At 37.0% G+C, this 20,662-nt stretch overlaps 1 protein-coding gene and 1 long non-coding RNA gene across 17 annotated transcripts in view; one reads left to right on the top strand and one right to left on the bottom strand.

Annotated features, from left to right (window-relative positions):
- Nucleotides 1-20,365, bottom strand: part of CNTN5 (contactin 5) — a 592,916-nt gene extending 572,551 nt beyond the window's left edge. For 3 of the 13 annotated variants that reach the window (XM_072927371.1, XM_072927347.1, XM_032747569.3), the window contains exons 1-2: nucleotides 20,012-20,364; nucleotides 19,179-19,272 (exon numbers count right to left, since the gene is read on the bottom strand). The gene's annotated coding sequence lies outside the window, so the exon portion shown is untranslated. The other 10 variants (XM_072927376.1, XM_030269747.4, XM_032747574.3 and 7 more) reach the window with 7 other exon arrangements.
- Nucleotides 1-20,662, top strand: part of LOC115494625 (uncharacterized) — a 294,952-nt gene that overhangs the window by 35,250 nt on the left and 239,040 nt on the right. The gene's annotated exons all lie outside the window — the stretch shown is intronic.

The following is a 20,662-nucleotide window of genomic DNA, read 5'->3' as shown; positions in this document are numbered from 1 at the left end:
TTAAAAGGAAACACCAACAGAAAAGAGATTAAAACACTGAATGGACTGCATTCCTTTGAAAGTTACTATAGGTGATGTACTGAAATATCAAGACTGACATAGTAATTGCTGACATTTGGGTAAGTAAATATTTCCCTGATCCTATCCAGCATAATTGATCATTAGCTTTCCTTCAGTGTCTTTTCTGCCTGTATTTTTAGAAATAAAATTTGCAGGAAGGACACATGCTGGGACATAGCATCCCCTCTCATGCTGTAGGTCAAATAAAATACTGTAGTAAAGATGTAATAAATTAAGTTAGATTTTCAGAAGTATATTATTTTATGTTGTGTCAGCTAAACCAATTTAAAACATAAAGCAGAGAGACATAATCTGCCACTGAAGGGAGACAAAGAGAGCCACTGGCAGCTAAACTTTTCTGAAGGCCACTTATATTCAGCATCTGAATTTGGATTTTGGAGCCTACCTCTGTGTTCTCACAAAATACCCTTAAACTTTTCAGAATTTTTTTTTTTTTATAAAATGATCCCAGATAAATTCAATAAAAAACAAACACGCTTTGCATTTCCTGCAACAGTTTATATAGTTTAACTTAATGTCACTATATGATTTATAACAAATAGATATCATTACTCTGTTTGCTATTCTTTCCTCATCACAATACTTGTGCAAGATGTGGTGCTATGTCCCATGGTCTGCCTAGAGATTTTGCGATGTCAGTGCTGAAGCTAAATCTTTGAAACCACCTACCTAACACAAGGGCTTATGCAAACAAGCCTTCTGTCACTCCTCAGGCCTCTTGCCTTTTCCCACAGCTTTCTGACAGCAGCATGTTAGAGAATCACCATCCACTTTCCCACTCAATCCAAGTTCCTCCTTCCCTCCTACCCCAACATTTCACTATGCTTGAGCACATTAAAGAGGAAGGCTTTTAATCTTGATTCAAGGGTAGGGCTGTTGTAATTTTCTCTCCTTCTTCCCTGAAACATAATGTCAGTCTTTTCTGAGGAAAAGCCCAAGGGGAATGTTCTCACACTACTGCAAAAAGCTCCCAAATTAAATAGTATTACTTATTGAGTAAGTCAGTGTACCTCCTATTTAAAGAGTAATTTATTGATGTTATTCCTGTTGAGCATCTTCTTAATCCAAAACTGCAAGTTTATTTGCAGTCCAATTCTTGTGCTGCGGAATCAACGCATAGTGAATGCACACAGCACCTCATAACAATAATGTAGTGTCCAGCAAGATGTGGCAGTCCAACTCCTGGCAGTGTTTCTATTGATTTATAGGATATTTTTTTTAGCATTCAGAAATGGCAGAGAGAATGCTAAAGTATAAAGATTGCAAATTAAATGGAATGACCTAAGGAACACTCATTTTTCTTGAAAAATTCTTGTGTGTAAGGAAATTAAAATTTGCATGCATTTGTATTCCAAGGAAATGACTAGGCAGAGGATAATATCCCTACATGAATTTTAAAGCTTTCAGACATTTCAGACACAAACATTTCTAACAATTTTAATAAAATTGCTTCGTAGATAATGCACTGTGTTTGACTGTTACAGAACACCTGCTTCATAATGCTCAATCACGACATTAGAAAAAATAATTAAAATATATTAAATTTGCAATACTCCATCATTCTGTGTAACACAACATTTGTGCTAAAGAGCAGCTATTGAATGACACTTCCAGTGAATGGAGCCAGAATGTCTGGTCATTAGATGATAGCAGCAATATTTTACATAGTAAGCAGATGTCAAATTAATTCATCAATACGAATAGAAATCTGCTTAATAGGATCTAAACTCCATCTTTTAAAGCATCAGTAATTTAATTATGCTTTCCATACACAAAGGACAAACTTATATTTTTTACTGGAAATTACTTTTGGTTTGGGGTTCTAAAACAATAAAATGAGGAATAAAGGAAAGCAAACATTCAGGAAAGTCTGGAAAGGAAGTACAGTTCTTTCATTTGGGATGAGTTAGCCATCATCTTCTAGACCACCAGTAGACAGAAAATGACACTGCTTCAGTGATACCCAGTACAAACACATATACAACCCATTTCCCCGTAGATAGTTCTCTTACATGAAAATGTTGTATGGCATAAACTAGTATATATTTATAATTGAAAGAACATAAAGTAATTAGGATACTCTGTTGCCTTTTCCATGTTGTTGCTTTTTTCACTCTCATCCTTCCTTTTTAAATGATGCCTTTCCAGGAATTAATATAGAATGAAGGCTCATGGGCTTGTTTGAATCTGCATAATACCATTCCAGATGCTCTGCTTTATCTTTGGCTTTCAGTAACAATTAGGCGAAACATAGTATTTAATTTGGAGGCCAAATTTTTTAAGTATGGGGAGTCCTGAATTACACAGAATAGAATTCAACAGAATTCAGACCATGTAGTCTGAAATATCATACACAATTCCCTTGTACTTCTGTCTTAAAAAATGCCATCTAATCCTTTTGTCTTCTTGTAGTAGTTCTCCTGACATGTATTCCAATCTCTTTGGGTTTTTGTCTATGGTGATGGTTTTCCTCAACATTCTTCCTGGTGCAGAATCCTACAAATGGATTCAACAAAACAAACAAAATTATTATCTCTGTATAAATTAAATTTTCTACCCATTACTGACGTATTTACTCTGTATTATCCTACAAATATACTGCTTTTTGATGCTCTTTGAGGTAAATTGTTGTCTTTGAGAAAAAATATCTATATAATGACCAAATTTGCCCTATCCTTTCACAGAACTGGGAGGGCTTTTCCCTTGATTCTCCAATACTCTCTATATGACTAGTCAGAAATTTTCACAGATAAAATTAAACAGCTATTTTTTTACCTTTTTTTTTTTTTTTCCAGTCTGCCCTCTGGACTCACCTTGCTATAATAATATGCTGGCCTACTTTCTGTTTAACATACTTTTAATAGTTTCATCATAGTCAAATAATTATTGATATCAAGCCTATCATTAAGGTTATAAAATTATCTTTGGCTCTTATGTAATTATACTTCCTCTGCATTTTTATTGTCTACCACTCTTCAGAAAATTGAAATATCACCTGCATCAGCCAGTTCATAATTTACATTTGATTGAGGCTGTACCAGATTGTCAACTGTGGTTCCTTCCAACTTTGCCATTCTGTGATATGTAAGATCACACACACTTTATTAGTTTGAGCTTCCTGGTACAATTTCCCACTGTGTAAGAGGAATAGACTGTAAGTTAAAGGGGATGCTTTTAGCTGTAATTTTTCAGTTATGAGTGTGCTACCTACAATCACACTTTACAACACAACCTAGGCAGGCTGGCTAGGGATAAGGCAATCTGCAAGAGGCTGATTTGTTGGAAGTATGAACTGCAGTTCACACCTTTCCTTATTAGTTCTAAAGTAAATGAAACAGCAACTGGAAATAAACTAAATAAATCTTGTGAGACCATAGAAACTTAAGTTTTGTGGAGTGCTTGGATCTACTGCTGACTGTTTCATTATTTTCTATTTAGCAGATACATTTCTGGCAGCAGAACAGAGGACTCCCTCACATTGATTCAATTCTTAAGAGCAATGAAACCTCCTACAGCATTCAGCTGGAAGCTTCCTCTGTGTCCATTCAGCAGAACAAGCTAATTCCTTCCTGCAAAGATCAGAGACCACTAACCATGCAATGGCAACATACCTATACATTTGCCTATTCCCTGGCCCCTTCACAAAACTGAACTCATGACTCACACGTGGGGGCTGGCTCAAACTACATACAGTCCAGTAATGAAATTTATCCTCTTGCATTTTAACAGAATGAGTGTTGTACTTTTGTTCTAAAAACCTAACTCTCTAAAGAAGAGACTCAGTGACATGCACTGTTAATGACTGGGTCAAACTGTGGTGGCCTCAGCAGGATATAGGGCTTGTCCTGGTCATCACTGTTTGCCTCTGGCATGCTCTAAGCACCTGCATGCTGAGCATACAGATTTTGGCTTCTTTCTGGTGTCTGACCCTTATCCTATTCTACAGTTAGTTTCAGTGATAGAAAAGGTTTCAAGATCTTATTCTGGTAGCCAAAAGAGCTGATAATGATATATGATACCTTTAATAACCTTACTATTCAGCCTATTATTTCATAGGTTCATGTGCCAGTGTAGATAACATGTTAGGAAAAATAGTAAGATAAAAAGAGTCTTCATGTGCTACTTTGTCATACTCATAACCTGGATTTTCTCTGCAGCAATTATTGTCCGAATTTTTAGATCAATTTTTAATTTTCACCAAGAGAATTACTAAAAAAGTAGTACTTTAAAAGTGCATCTATGATATACTCCCCTATTTTTATATTCCTGTTGATTTCTGAAATGACCATGATAGGAGAAAGAATGAAGTGCTAATGAAACACAATCACATTTTAGTGACTGTGTCTACAGCTGCCACTCTGGTATTGATAAGGCTTTCATAATGCCAGAAGCTTTTTGAATATTAGAAGCTGGACTTTACACAAATTCTTTCCCTCCTGTGAGGAGGTCCAGACTTGCCATTGTCCATTTGAAAAATGGACAAAGTGCCCACAATTTTCACATGCTCCACATGTATTGCAATTATTACAGTTCCTCTGCATGGCTCCTGTTGAGATGTAGATGCCGGCCTGAACTATTCAGAGCTACTGGCACAATAATTCAGAGAATTCCCTCGTACACATCACTGAAATTCATTGTTGCATGCAGAAGTGTGCATGGGTATGAATATATGTGGGTGTGTGTAAATAAATCCTTTCCTGGTCTCTCTAGTGATATAGTGACCCTGTAGCTGATGCTATGAAGCAGGAAATCCAATTATACCTCACTTAGCATGCAAAACTAAAAATATTGTTATTGGTCATAAAATTATCCAGCCCTTTAAAAAATCAAATCCATGAACTATGAGGTCACTCTGAGGAGTGACCTCATGCTGTGTGAGGAAGTGCTTCCATTTATTTGTTTTAACTCTACCTGCAGTTATTGCAGGCTTCACTTGGTGTGAAAGAAGTTGGGGATGAAGTGGCTAATTTTCCTTCTAAAATGTCTGGGAATTTTTGTCTGGGAGAAAACTCCTTGAAGTGCACAGAGCTTTCACATACACTATATGGCATTTCCCAAGTCAAAGCAAAACAACATCCCCGCTAACAATATCTGTTTTCCAAATGTGCACTAAAATGAAATGTCAACACTTTGATGAACAGCTACTGTAGCAAAACAGCGTGTATGTGACCAAATGGCAACAGACCACTGTTTACACAAAAAATGAACATATTGAAATAAAATTACTCTGAACCACAACACTCCATGCTATTTAAAAAAAAAAAAAAGTCCCCATTAGAGCCCATAGCAAGCCACATTATCTTTTAAAACCTTGAGTATATACAGATTCATCATGTTGACAAATGAGGTAGATGAGAGTTGAGAAAGATCATCAGTATTTACTGTGCTGTGGATTCCTCTCCTAAAACTTCAGTTCCAAGGGGAACACTCGCTCACAGAGCCACAGTGGACAGGCTGAAAACCATGGAGGTTTCAATGACAAGGCACCTGTGTTCAGTCCAGTGCTCTGGAGTATCTTCTTTCTCTGGCTGGAGGGATATTTTATCTCCACTAAAATGAATTCTTTCCCCCAATTCAGGACCTTGGTAATATGAATCTTGACATGATTTACTTCAATTTTCCCATAAATATCCACTGAACATTAACTTCTATAAATGTATTTCAGGATGCAGGTCCTTGAGGATGTCTGCACAAGCTTGTTTATTTGTATTTGGAGAACAGAAAAAATGTTGTATTTGTGAGTTTCCCCATGCTGCTAGTAAACTAGACAAGCTTAATGGTGCAGTAAAAAACATATTAATCAAAATTTCAAGTCATATTTTTTATATACTGGGAGCAGAAGTTACAAATAAGACAAACTAAATCCCAGTTGAGATTGAATGCTTGAAAATTGACTGTTTCCTGGTCACTTTCCCTTACTGAGGACAGTCATGTCTCAGAAATCACAGGTGACCATCACAGTTCAAAATCTTTTGAATTTTACTTGCAAAATTGAAAAAAAAAATCCGATATTTCCTTTTCCTGTGCATTCATGCATACATACACTTAAAATAACAGCTTGGGATGCAGAGGCTTTTGGCTTGGCAGTCTTGAGTAATTAAAGAGGTGTGCACCTCAGAGAGGTGCACACCTCATCTAGTATAAGCTCTACAAACTACCCCAAAATTGTAAACTGCTATTCCAAAAGATGCACACCTTACCTCCCATGAAAAGCTGCTAGCATTTTTTTCTTAGTCAGTCATGAACATTTAATATCATACAATAAATCTGCTTATTCTGAAAGCTCATGGATTTTATTACCTTGGCAACAAAGTGATCTGTTCTAAATGCTTTTTGCTGCCAGTTTTAGAGTTTTCTGTGACACAGAAAAAGCCATGAAGAGAGGATGAGCAGTTAACGGACTCCTTCCTTTATGCTTGCATCATCAGTTTCTACAGATGGAAGAATAGATACAGTGTGAAAATGAGGTCTTTGGTTGTTCAGAACCAGTTGTGATTAATAGATGAACTGGATTAAAAATAGGTTTTTCAGTTTTATGACAATCACCAGCAAAATCCCAGTCAGGAATGGAATTTTATTTTTAATACAGCAAAATGACATTTTTAATCTGGAAAAGATAAATAGTGTAAAAGAAATAAAATATTTGAACAAAATAAAGTGTTTATTTTTTCACATCCACCCTTGGACTTTCATTAACAAATAAACATCCAAATGTGGTCATCAAAGATTACTACAAATGAATAAATAAAAAATAGAATAACTTCATTTGGAAGCTCCTTTAAGTCTCCCTTTTGTTAAATAACTGTGATAATTTGTTGATTGTTTCCAAAGGGGAAAAAAAAAAAAAACAGTGACAATGATTCAGATAGCTAATGCTTCAGTGCTGTTGTGTTGGTGTCACTGAGAGATGAAAATCTCCCACCCAGCACAAGGATGAGATGGAGCCAGTTTCCCACTGAGGCTGTAGCCAAACCCTATCAAAACCTCCTGCCACTTTATAGCACACTTCCAGGGAACTTCTCCTACTCAAATGGAAAGGGACCTGCAGCACTGTCTTTAAAGTGTTGAAGACAGCATGCCCTACTGAAAAATAAAACCAAAGCTTGATCTTTCTCTAGAAAGTTACCCTACACAAATAACACACCAGGGAGTCATATTAAACATTGTGCAGTGGGTTTTGTACCAAACACTGCAGGTAAGCAAATATTTTTGTGGCTTTCCTGTCAATCCTGCAAATCCAGTGTGAAATATAAAAAACAGTTAAGTCTCTAAATGTGATCATGATTAACAAAAAGAGCTGGAGGGAAAACTCTTGTGTGTTACAGCTCAGAAGCCTCATCATGGGCTGCAGTAATAGAGCTAATTTATCAAAGTGGGCAGTAAGAACCTTGCAGATTCTTTTTTGAGTTTACACCAACCATAAAATAATATTATTCACTAGCCTCACATGATACTGGTTGCATCTTTATCTAGTCTCCTGAAAAAAACAAATGGAGACCCATTTTTCTGCATATTTTATGCCACTGAAAGGGAACTACATTTGACTGAATCAAAAAGATTGTTTAAAAATTTTATTATGTGTTTGTCAAATATTCAATATTTTTGTGAGTTTTATAATAAGAAAGATAAAACCTGATAAAAAAGAGATATTGGGGTTTACTAGACATAATCTACAAAAATAAGGACATTTTTAAGATTAAGGAATGTGATTTTGAATGTTTCTGATAGAAGTACAAAATGGCTATAATCCAAAAGTACTATTCCATGCCATGAAGTAAAGATTAAGTGTAATTAGCATTCCTTTCTTCAAGGTACTTGTTCAGGACTGCACCTAAGATTCCTTCACTGAAATGCAGTCAAGGTTTGTTGAGTGAAGGCTTAGTTTAAGATTGTGTATGAAGTTTCTCAGAACATGTATACTTGTTTCCCTGGGTCAAAGCTGCAATCACTACTGGCTTCAGCATGCTCAACACATAAGCTCTGACTGCTTTCCTGGCAGGGTCTGGGTCTGCTCTTCCCCAGAACAACAATATTTAGAAGAAAAAGCCAATACATTTGACTAAGAGAGATATTTTTTTAAATTTTTCTTGCCCTGAATATACAGAGGAGTAAATCACTACCTGAGATTTAAATGTACATGAGACACTTGTCTCCTGTAAGACCTCAAATGGAGATCTAACTAATCAGTTAGTCACTGAGCTGCATTACATACTTTTCTATCCTCTTGCCCTCCTCCCTGATTTTTTTACCATTCCTTTTCTGACAGGTCTACCTTTACATACCCTCATTTTCAACATTCATTTTAACACATCATTTCTTGTAGCCCATGCTGGTCAGAAGCAGTTACAGGAGACTACCTTTTCTCATAGCTCAGCTTTCTTGCTTGAATTCTCAGGATAATCAGGCACTTTTTAAGAAATGGTTGGTCACTCAGAACAAAACGTTAAATATTTAAAGTGACACCACACCATTGATAAAGTGAAACCTAAAATGTTTGTTTGCTCTCTGCTAATTATTTTATTTCAAGCAGGCAGACTCAACTGTCTACATTATTAATTAAACCTGTAAAAATGAGCTAAGGACAGGAAATTTTCTTGCTGTTAGCAGTGCTAAGATTAAGCAACAACTCACATTAGCTGTAATGTGAAAACCTTTTTCTCCAAACTGCATCAATACAAAGCTAAGAAAATCATATCAGTTCATATTTCTAAAGGGTTTGGAGAGAAGATTAGTTAATTGTGAAATCTCCGATGTTAATAATTTTTAGGAGGTAAAAGTAAAGTTACCAATTTACTGGTGTTTGTGGCTATCTTTGGCTTGAAGTAGCAAAGATTCATGTTCTCTAAAGTATCGTGTTTGAACATTAAATGGCTTGAAGGCTTTCTTAAAGGAAAAATGGAACGTATCCCCAAAGGCCATACAATAGCAATATATAATATTCCACATACAAATTCTACTAGTGACCTATTTCTTTACAGCTATATTTTTGCTATAGGAACACCATCATTGGGTTTTGTGATCAGGAACACTGTAATGTGACAGAAGCCACAACAAAAATTCACATTCGTGCTGTAAAGAATTATGTGAAAATACAATTAGAGTTATAAGTTTTTATATAAATGTTATAGTTTTATTGCACTACTTGAAGTAATAATAATACAATATCCATCAGCTGGTATTTTCCATGATGACCCGAAACTCCATTCCTTTCTGTCAAAAGTTTCACACAGTGGCTGAGTGTTGATTTGTAGTTTAGGGCTAGAAACACTGAAAATTCTCATTTTTGTTAGACATGGGGGTACCAATCCGAAGGGAATGGAAGAGTCTAGTTATAGCTTGCAAAGAAGTGGGAGCACACAGGTCTGTGAACTGCAACTTTTGAGTGTTGCAGAATATAAAGCCTACCACTCTGCTGTGTGTCTCCACAGGACTCTGGAGCCTAATTATAGAGCTGTATGAAAAAGTTCTGCTTGTCAGCAGAACCGGCAGGAGGGGAAAAAATAATATTTTTGCACATTCACAGAAGAATAAAATATTTAGGCAGAAAATCATCTTTGCTGCAGATGGACACTTACAGAACAAAAATGGGTAATTTTTGTGCAGCTCTGCTTGTCACTAGCATAGCCAGAATACATTTGGTTGGATTTTAAATCCAACCTAGAATTCCTCAGTCACTGCCAATGGCAAAATATGCTTCATAGAGGTAGAGGATTGCAGGAAAATTCAAGGTGGGGAAGCGGTCCTAAAATGAGCAGTCATGATTCCACCAAATTTAGCATTGCTGAACTTGCTTATGTCAGCAGAGAATTTGTCTCTTGAAGGTTTTGAGTCCTGAGTAAAGACTAGCCACAAAAGCCTGATGACAATTACAAGGCAAAATGTGAGGATCTGACCCTATTGAGGCAATGACGAAAAAGATCTAGAAGAGGCATTAAAGGGATGCACAAATTGTTAATGAAAACAGCCGTCAGCAGCTGCTAGTGGCCAATAGATTTTATCTGCTTGCTTTCATTGTATTTAAAAAGACACTCTTTAAATGCATGCTTTGAGTGAGAAGAAATATTAAAAATCTACTCTATGCCCCAAACATTTCGTACAGGTAACTATAGTATTTTTCGGAGAAATATAACTTGACAGGCTGATAGGCACAATACCTGATTCTCAGTGGTGCTCAGGTGAGAGTTTTTACCCAGTATATCAAAAAAACTCAATAACACAGAACAGCATTTTGTGTGTGTGCTGTGTGACCCTCCACAGCACTGATAGAGGGATTATCCATTTGCAGGTGTAAGTCTGTGACACAAAAGGTGAATAATTTATGTGGACTTCCCCCTTCTTCCCCTCATTCAGCACCAAGCAGAGAAAAGGGGATCCATCACTGCGTGGTTCTCACAATTTCTGCACTCCCCGGCCTGTGTTTGCAGCCACTCAGTGAAAAGCCTTGCTCTTAAATTCAAGCTGTAGTGACCTGTACTTTCAGCTTTGGATAAGTGTTTTTCTCTTATGCTTGTTAAATGCAGTGTGAATTTTATGTGAAAGTGCTTTTTTCTTATTCCTTTTTTCTTTCTTTTCCCTTGGCATCATCTAATTTGGCAGTTCTTGGAGTGCTAGAGAGTCTCTTTAATGTATCTCAAGGCACAAGGACTCTGACTTTACTGCAATAACAGAGTATATTTATTTACTGCCTTATGAGCGGCAATGGGAACTGATGAAGGATTGTGTTCTCAATACTTCCTTCGTCTCCTTCTTTGTCTGACATTAGCAATAAAATACAAATTACAGAAAAGGCAAACTAAGCATACAAATGAAAAAAACTAATTTCATGCCAGCCAACATGTGGGAAAACCTCAGGTGATGAGGAAATAAAAGGAAAATGGCAATAAAGCAGACTACACTGAGAAGTAATAATTATAACTCACGATACAAATCCAAGAATATCTTTATACACAGTAATTAATAACAGAAAATTTAGTAGAAAGTAATAAAAATCTCCTGCAATAGGACCTCTATTAATAATCTGATAAAGTGTCTGTCTTCTAAAAAAATGAAAAGCATTCCTATATCTCTTAGTTGCCTTAAAATCTGACCTATATTATAAATTAAAACAACTCTGTGTTTAGTGCGCTTGCTGCTGGAAGCTGATTTTGTTCCATTTAATTTTTATTTTCAAGTTAACAGTTGTAGTTTTTCTCAGCCAAATCAAAGAAAGTCTCAATATAAGGTAAATCTTTGTATTTGCTTTGCTGTTATATCATTACAATTCTATAAAAAAACCAGAAATAATAACAAAAAGTCCAAAATCACTGCCTTGCATACAGCTATTTATAGTCTGTTTTTTTTCCACTGCAAAATATTCTAGATCTTATTATACCACCTACAGGTAGTTTTTAGATAAACTTGGGATCCCCTGAGCTTCTCAGTTGCTCTACTGTAGGTTTCAAAGAGCAAGTGTGTCCATTACAGATTTTAGAGAAGTATCTCATATTCTACACCGTTTTGGCTTTAAACCTATCCTTAGAAAAGAAGCCTGCTTTAATTTTTTAGACCTTAGATAATATGTGAAACTAGCATGCCATTTTTGATATAGACATTATCTTCACTAAACATCACGAGTGTTGAACTGACTGTATTTTCTCATATGCCAGCTTTTATTTGATGCAGAATGTGGCATATGAAACTACTAATCATTTTCTGTTGAAACAAAATAACAAAAAACTATGATAAATATTCTTTCACACATTATTCTCATTCACAAATCCTATAATCCTATATAATCATGCACATATTGTTTATAATTTCAACATATTTTTGTAAGCTTTGAAAGAAATCCTTGGCAAATTCCTTTACAATTAAAGTCATGCTGCTCCAAAGGAACTATTTTGCAAAGATTGACAGAGAATCTTGATAGTAATTTATGGATACTTAATGAAAACTTACAGAGATAACAGACATTAAGTAATGACCTTTCAAGTGTAGACTCTTTAGTGCTCCTATACAGTTCATGCTTCCCAGTATTCTCAACCTGTATTTATTTTCTAGGGAAGAACTTTGGGATTTTGCATTATTTGAACCAATCAGTCTGTCTTGCTTCTACTTAGTAGAAAATATGCAAGAATTTAATCAAATTCAACTGAATTGCTTTGCTTTGATGCTGCTTATTTTCTCCAGTTGTTGAGTAATATGCCCCTTGTGCTGACATCTTCCTCCTACCTGATGCTTTCAGTAATATCTCAATTTGTTGCTGATGACATTCAAATTTCCTCCAGAGATGCCTTCTGAAGTCACAAACAGAGGATTAGGCCCATCAGTGAATGACTCAGGCACAAAGTGATTGATAAGACAAATAAATACTTAGATCTTAGTAATCAGTCAGTTGTGATATGCAAGGGGGAAAACAAAACTGCAGACATTTCAGCTATATATCATGTTTTTCTAAATTATCTTTATATTCCAATGTCCCTCTTAATAAATTATTCTCCCTGGTCATCTGATCTGGAATACATTTTCAATTATGCCTCTTCACAAACATGTTACAGAAAGTCTTCCTCAGTCTGAAGCTGTTTCAACGTCCAAGGAATATCTTCTAAAGTCCAAAAAGAGGAAATACTACGCAGCTGGTTTTGAGTTTAAAAGCTGTGCACACACACATCAGAGAGACTTTATGACACCAGAGAAGTCATGGCTTTATTCCCAGATTCCCTGAGCTGAGTTTTATGTAAGCAGAAACAATACATGACACTGCATATGTTAAAGGGGAGTAAGAACATTTTTAGTATCTTGCACAGCATGAGTCTGAGGAATCAAGACCTTGTATCACTCAGATGTGCAAAAGTCAAAAGCTCAATAAAGAATAAGGTTGTGGTACAAGAGTGAGTAAATTCTTTATTTTATTTAATTCATTATTTTTTAATGAAAAAGCAAAACAAAAAAGTCTTAATTGAGAGAACTTATCTTTTAAAATAATTTAATGTGAAAATCCATATACTTGTTTTTAATAAGTTTTAATCTGCATGAGGTTTTGGTAACCTGAAGAGTTATTTAATTTAGAAAAGGATCTAAAAAGTATATATTTCAGAAGTAATTGTGGACTGCTGCTACAGTTTTCAGACAAATATTCAAGACATTTTGTAGCATTTATGTGTGATTATTACATGTCATATTGTTGCAGATAGTATCTTGGGCTTTTTTTCTCGGGTGGGAGGTGATCTTGAAGACATCTCTACATGATCATGGTAGCATGGTTGTGAAACACAGATGTCTTCCCTTAGCTATAAGCTCTTCAAAGGTCAGACATAACATCCAAAAAAAAAAAAAGAAGTCTGAGTTAAGCCATACGTTCTATGATTCAGGGACCATTTTTTGTTTAGAGCCCTCAGTGCAACACAATCTAGATTTATGATTATCATGCCTATTTGTCACGATGATGATAAGGTTTATAATGGAATAAAGGACCTTGCTAATAAAAAATATCTAGGGCAATCAGAGTTCTAATCTAAATATTATTTAGTATAGACTTGTAATGGGAATTAGACGGTTGAGGCAACTGCATTTTAAAGTGGCATCTGCATCTCTTAAAATATATGAGAAAAGAAGTACCTATAAGCTAAAGTAAAAAAGAAAAATCTAAAATTTATAGATTTATATATACAATTGTTGAACTTTAGCAACCTATACAGTAGGTACAGAAATATACCTTGGTGGGGGGTTTGGTTTTTAGAGTGCCACTATACATACAAAGTTCAATACCATTACTTTGGTCCAGAAAGAGGGCTGTAGTACAGTATTCCAGGCAATTAATACTTACAGGAAAGAAATTAATAAGCATAGGAAAAACAAAATTAACTGAATTTTAATTCATCTCTATGCCCAGAACTTTGAATGCATTTTTGTTCTACGCATACTAAAATTCCTATGTAGGAATGGTTCCTGAAGTTGTTAGTATTTTCTGCTTCCTCCATTCTTTATAGCTTGCCCCCCATCCAAGCTATCACAAGAATAAATGTAAAGATAAATAATTATCATGATTACATCAATGAAGTTGAATGACTTTGTCAGACACTTCATATCACCCAAGTGTTCCAGCCTTTCCAGAGTAATTTATTGGAGTGTCTGTAATACTTAACTTTTGGAAAATGTTCTCTGTGAGAACCACTTGTGAAGAAGAAATAAAGCATATACTGTGACTTCAATGACTCATTTTGGTGTGGTTTTGTTTATTACATGTCAAGTATATGCAGAAACCTGAGAATAATCAAGAGTAAATGGCATATGGAAGTCTGTGGAGTAAGCTAAAGGGGACAATGGGTCTTCTTTCAGAACATATGATATTTGTGTTCTTAAACAGTTAATCACTAATCATCTTTCCCAGACATAAATTTCTGCTAATATTCTTGCCATTTACCATTTAGTTTTGAGGGCACATTTGTGGGGATAATATTGGAGCAAACATATCTTCTGAATATGTCTCTTCACGGCTGAGAAAGAATTACAACTTCTCAAGTTTAGTGCCTGAATATCTTCCCAAAATATTATTATAAGGATGTTATGCTTTTAGATCAGCTTCTTCTGTTATTATGACCAAACAATCTTCTCCATTTGCCCATCTGTGCGGCCACTACTCCTGGTCGAATGCATAGCGGGGTGGTTGCTATCTATAGCAGGAATGTCACAGCCACTGGACAATGTCTATCATGTACTCAATGAAGACTATAAACCAAAAAAAATAAAATGGGATTTGTGAATTCTTGCAAAGTGATAATATTTGGTAAGGGAAGACACCCAAAAGACTGGACTGATACTATGCCTACATCAATTACAAAGCCATATATTTAGCCTTGATCAAAATTATTTGAAGGCTAAGAGTCTCAATAAATATATAGTAACTCCTTAACTATTAAAAACTGATTTTCACTCCCAAGGAGGCTGAAGCCAAAGTCTCTGTATGTTGAGTGAAAAGTTGTCATTCTTTACCCCCCTCAGAAACTGCAGTGAACTACCTACAAAGTTTGTCTGCTTGTAGTTTCAGCAGCTGAAGGTTCTCCAAAGACCGCATCATGTTTTAACACCATTTACAAGAAAACCTTTAAGAGCATGCTGAAAAAAGAAATTCCCAAAAGAGCTTTCTGATGGATGGAAAGGGTTTGATGTATTTTCTATTTCTAGGTATGGGAATGGAGAAGAGTTATCAATTTTTCCCAAGACTGACATGTAAGTTTGGTCCTGAAGGAGAGGTAAAGAGGTGAGCTATGGTGGTGTAACTAGTACATGACAGCATGCATCATTCTGACATAACCTCATGGCTCTCTAAGCTTGGGAGCTAGTCTGAGTGGATGACTACACAGAATAAGTATGAGCATGTTGTAATCAAGAACATCAGCTGTAGCATGGATAGAAATTCTAATGCTTTATTACATTCACAACATACAGAATCTGACATAATATTTCCCTTATTACATATCCTCTTGCAACACCTTAGAATTGATTTTTTGCCTTTAAGAAATACAGTGAGAAATTCTGAACTTCCTTTTAGATATCAGCACATAAGCAAAGACCAAATTTTCTTATGGCTCACACACTTAGAGATATTTTCATAAATCAACCAAGAAATTAATTATAAAAATAAACAGATTACATTTCCTTCCACTAACTAGAAAATGTTACTGTTGCTGTAATTCCAGCTTGCAAAGACACAGAATCATTGCTCTTTAATATGTGTGTGTGTGTGTGTGTGAACACATCTAAACATACATACATAAACATTATGAGGCTTTGAAATCTTTAAGCAAGATAAGAACGTATCTATCTTATAAAGTTTCAACAATTACATAATCTGCAAACCCATCCCCTAATAGAGTGTTATTGATCAAAATCACTCCGGAGATAAGAATCTGTAGGGACTCCATCACTTCCAGAAAGAGAACTTTTTCCTTGTAAGATGCTTAAAACTTAGTAATCCAGGATGTAACAGACCCTGAGAAAAAGCATCAGAGAAGTCATGCACAGAAGGAAGAAAATATACTGTGAACCACCTACCAATATAGTATTAGCAACCAAATGTCTATTTCACATTGATTCTCAGGGAATTAAGAATGCAGTATAAACTGTGGTGGATTTTATTTAGCATTTTAGAGAACAAAAAATTGTTTAAATGATTGAGGTTGTTCTGAAAATGAGAGAAAGTACAATGCAGAAGCTTTAGCAGGAGCATAAGGAGGGAGCAGACCAACAGTGGCAAATTTTTCATTACATTTGTAGGAACTAAAATCTGTGTTGCAGGCTACAAGCAGAAAGACAAAATCAGTCAGGACTATTGTTTTTTCAGTGCCACTGAACCAATTCACCTCACATGTCTCAATACCTTGGTACATATATTCTTAACATACAGATTTCTAAGATGTCTTTTGTAAAGACTTGCATTAATTATTTAAAATAAATATTTCTATCAATAATCTAATGAGAAAACATCCAGAGGGTTGAATCTGTTCAGTGGTACAGATTTTTCTGTATTTCTAGCACATCAGATTAATCCTTTTTGAACATACCAGATTTGCAACAAGCAGGAAAGAAACCTGGATCTCAGACTGTCACTTAAAGCATCATACTTTTAACCTCCTCTTTCCATACAGAGCTCTTTACCTTTACTGACACCCTCTGGTCCCTATGCCTAAGTAAGGTTTGAATTCATTCCAGCACTCCTTCAAAAATTTACTCTCCAAATCAATATTTTGTGGAGCACAGAACTGGATATTTTCTGAAACTCCCATAAATCATATCACTGATTCCCCAATAGTTCACCATGTCAGCAACTTATTCAGGGGACTCAAGCAAATTTGCCAGTCATGACCTTCCTGTATTGAATCTGTGCTAGCAGTCCTCCAAGATATGCATTTCTTAAAGTTGCCCTTTATTATTTTCTAACAGCAGAGCTCTTAATCACACCTTTATCTTAGCTACTATATTTTTCCTCAAGACCTGTTTTCAAAGCTTTCTTTCAAGTTCTCAAATAGAATTCAGCCCGTGAGATGTTTTTATTTTCTATTTTCATTCTTAGTATATTCTTAGCCCTTGTTATAAAATGAAATTAAGATGCCTTCTCCCGATATTTTTACCTAGAATTCAAAATACGACCTTCAGCTTCATATTGACCAAAAAACCTAAAACCTATATTTTTATATCCCTAGTTATCATCACACTTTCCTGTCATGCTCTGAGAGTTCTGACTTCCTTTGCTTAGACATTTGCTTTGTAAATGTATGAAACAGAAGTACTGCTTGTTCAATAGTCCACTTATAAAACTACTTAGCTGTTATCACCTTCAAGAGTGCTTAACACTTCACACTCCATAATATATTTGTTGTCTTCTGAAACTTTGTCTTCTTAAGCACATCTTTTAAATATTCCCATAGTATATCAACAGTGTAAGTCTACTGAAGGCCACTGTACATAAAACATTCCTCAGTTACAATAGTTCACATCTTAGTTTTCTGTCTTCCTTTCAGCATACTTCAAACTGCTAAACAAGAGTTTGTGTTTTCCCTCACAACAAGATAGACAAGGGGTTTCAGGGAGGAGATTAGGGTTTGGGGTTTTTTTGTTTTTCTTGTTTTATTTTGTTTTGTTTTACTTGAAAATGTGTAGGTAAGTGTTATAGTAACTGTTATATTTATTAAATATATTTTTAGAAATTTACTAGAGCTTTTGAGCTCTACTTGAGCTTTTTAAAGTAATGTTTCAGTTATTGCTAATTCTTTAATTAACTCCTATAATAATATTAATAATAATATTAATCAGAGTGAACCTATCTTGTGCTGTTGTTTGTCATAAAGTACTTCTGAAGGAGTGGTACTATAACTTAGCAAGAATTAAAGGCACTTTTATTAACTGGAAAATATCATTCAAATTTTAACTATCAAGAATCCTCCCCCCCCCCCCCCCCCCCATAGCTTTTGGCTAATAGTGAGTGTATAATTTATTTGCAGTTTCAAACTTCAGGGTCTCATCAACAGCTCACTGAAGTCTAGGGGAATGCTGGAACTCCACAAAAAAAAAAAAAAAAAAAAACCAATAAAAAAACCAACCAACCAACCAACCAACCAAACAAACAAAAAAAACCTGGCACCAGTTCCTTCATTTAAAAAACCAAAAACAACTAAAATTGTGTCATTCCTAGGAAGTACTACTTTTTAAACAAACAGAAAAAAATTGAAAAAACTTTAAGCTACATTTCTGAAATATTGCAACACAGAGAAAAATTATGTCCTATGTACTCACATTACACTATCTTGTATAACTTCTGTTACATTGAGTTTCTGAGCTTAATAGACGTGTAACTAAACAGCTGAAGAAGTACATATGCAGTCACGGATTTTCTTTTCTAACTTAAAAAACTTAAAAATATAGTTTCATGCTCTATGTCACAATAACTCTCAGTTCATCTTCTAGCCAGTTCACAGACATTCCACATAGTCTTATTAACTGTTCTCACATCAGAGACAAAAAGTCGTTGCATCTTTATGTAATTTCATCTCCTCTGCCTGTCAGCAAAGGAGAAGAGTCCTGGCACTGCACTTTTCTAATTCCAGAGATAACTGTTTATCGCACAGCCAAGTATCATTCAAAACTCCCAAACAACACAACTTTTAGTGCATCACTATAAACTCAATTCGCTGTGTTATTTCCTGATTCACCCTCAAGCATTAGCATGGTAGCTCTCCCAAATATAAAAAATTAGCACATTTGAATAGGCATTCCTTCTCTGGAGTATGTATTTGTATTAAAAGATGTGTACATCTCTCTTCACAACTCATTCACTGCAGTAGTTTGCTCCCCAGTTAAATGACAGGAAGCATATAGCAGATCGCAGTAATTTCTACTTCAACTTTTCTGCTCAATTATGACAATTTCAACATAAGATTCAAAACAAAAAAGCAAAACACATAAACCTGCAGCCCAAAAATGGGATCTCTCACCATTGCTGGCTTCACAGTAGACGGCTCACAGAGATGCTGCGATAGATATTACAACAAATAATCTGCACACACTCCAAAGTCTAACCAGGGAAATCAGTGCCTAGCTGGGGGAACGGCAAAGACACTTACCGCTGCTGTGGCACCGTCTCTCTCGCCCTGACTCAGTCTCTCTCTCCCATCCTCTTGACAGCCTCAAATATAGTAGTCCCTTATGGTGCTGAGCCTGGGGGAGCAGAGGATTGCAGTGTTGGGTTTTTTCCCTTTTTTTTTTCCTCTCTTTTTTTTTAAACCATCCAGAGGTAGTTCTCCAGACCCGACCGCCTCTTCTCCTCGGCTCGCTCAGTGATGGAAAGCCCCAGGTGAAGGCATCCGCGCCGGCAGCTCCCGCGAGCCCCTCCCGGCCCCGCCGTGCCCCCTCCCGGCGAGGGGACCGAGGCGCCTCCTCCGGCTGCTCCCGGGGGGGCGGCGGAGGCTCTGCCCGCCCCTGCCTGGACGCGTGCGGATGTATAGATGATGTGGATGTGTGTTTATGTGAGTGCCATCTCCCATCGCCGCTCGCCCCTACCCCTAAGCGCGCAAGGACCCCCCTCCTCCCGCTCTCCTCCGCCTCCTGCTCCTCTCCACCTTTCTCCCGATTCTCCTCTTCACTCCTCTGCCCCGGAGCGTGAAGGCAAGAGGGCAAGTTGGCGAGAGCTGTCCTCTGATCTCCTGCTCCTCTAACCCAAGATACCAGCCTCTTCCATCCACCACTTTCTGACCCCATCCTCTCCTCTCTCCTTCTCATCCCCTTCCCCATCGTCCTTCCAGGTCGATTGGTTTCTTAAGATTTTTTTTTTTTTTTTAATGCGTTTTATTCCTCTCCAGCGGTTATGACCCTCCCTACCCCCTCGCTCTGCAGCCGGAGCCGGGAGCCCGGGAGCCGCGGCTGCTACCGCACCGCACCGCACCGCACCGCACCGCACCCTCTCCTTCTTTACACCGCGGCTGCTCCGGCTGGAGGCACGCCCGGGGCAGCCACGACGCGGCCGGCGCCCAGAACGCCGCGGCTCCGGTAGCCGCTGCTCTCGCTTTCCCCTTCCCCATCATCCACCCGCGTTTATGTGCATCCCCTCCCGGCAGCCGGCAGCGCCCCGCCTCGCCCCGGCCCCGCGGAGCGCCCCGCGCCCTCCCCGCGGCCCCCGCCCCGCGCAGCCCGGGGCAAGGCTGCCGGCGCCGCGCCGCCACAGCAGCCTCCTGACGGCTCCTTCTCGGCCGCCTCGCATCCATCCACACATCTATCTAGTGGGTTCCCACTCTTTTGCCTCTCCCTAATGGCTGTCCTCAGGATTCAGGCTGATTCTAATCCTTCCTTTATTCTCCTTTTTTTTTTTTTTTTTTTTTTAATTTAATTTTTCCCCCTGTGGCAATGGCAACTTCTGCTATAAAATTTAATACTTTTCTGGCCTTCTGTGCCTTCTTTTCATTTCCTTTTTTCCCCTTTGCCTTCCACAAGTACTTAGGACTCTTTTTAATTTACGCATAATCTGAGTAATTATTGTATAACTCCTATTCTCTGAGATTTTTCTCTGCTTCAGTGATTCCATTTCAATGGTTTATGCTTTCTGAACCTCTGT

Source organism: Taeniopygia guttata, chromosome 1 (assembly GCF_048771995.1).
Source record: "Taeniopygia guttata chromosome 1, bTaeGut7.mat, whole genome shotgun sequence".
NCBI lineage: Eukaryota > Metazoa > Chordata > Aves > Passeriformes > Estrildidae > Taeniopygia > Taeniopygia guttata.
Note: the sequence above shows the minus strand (reverse complement) of the source record. Positions and strands in the feature narration are given on the sequence as shown.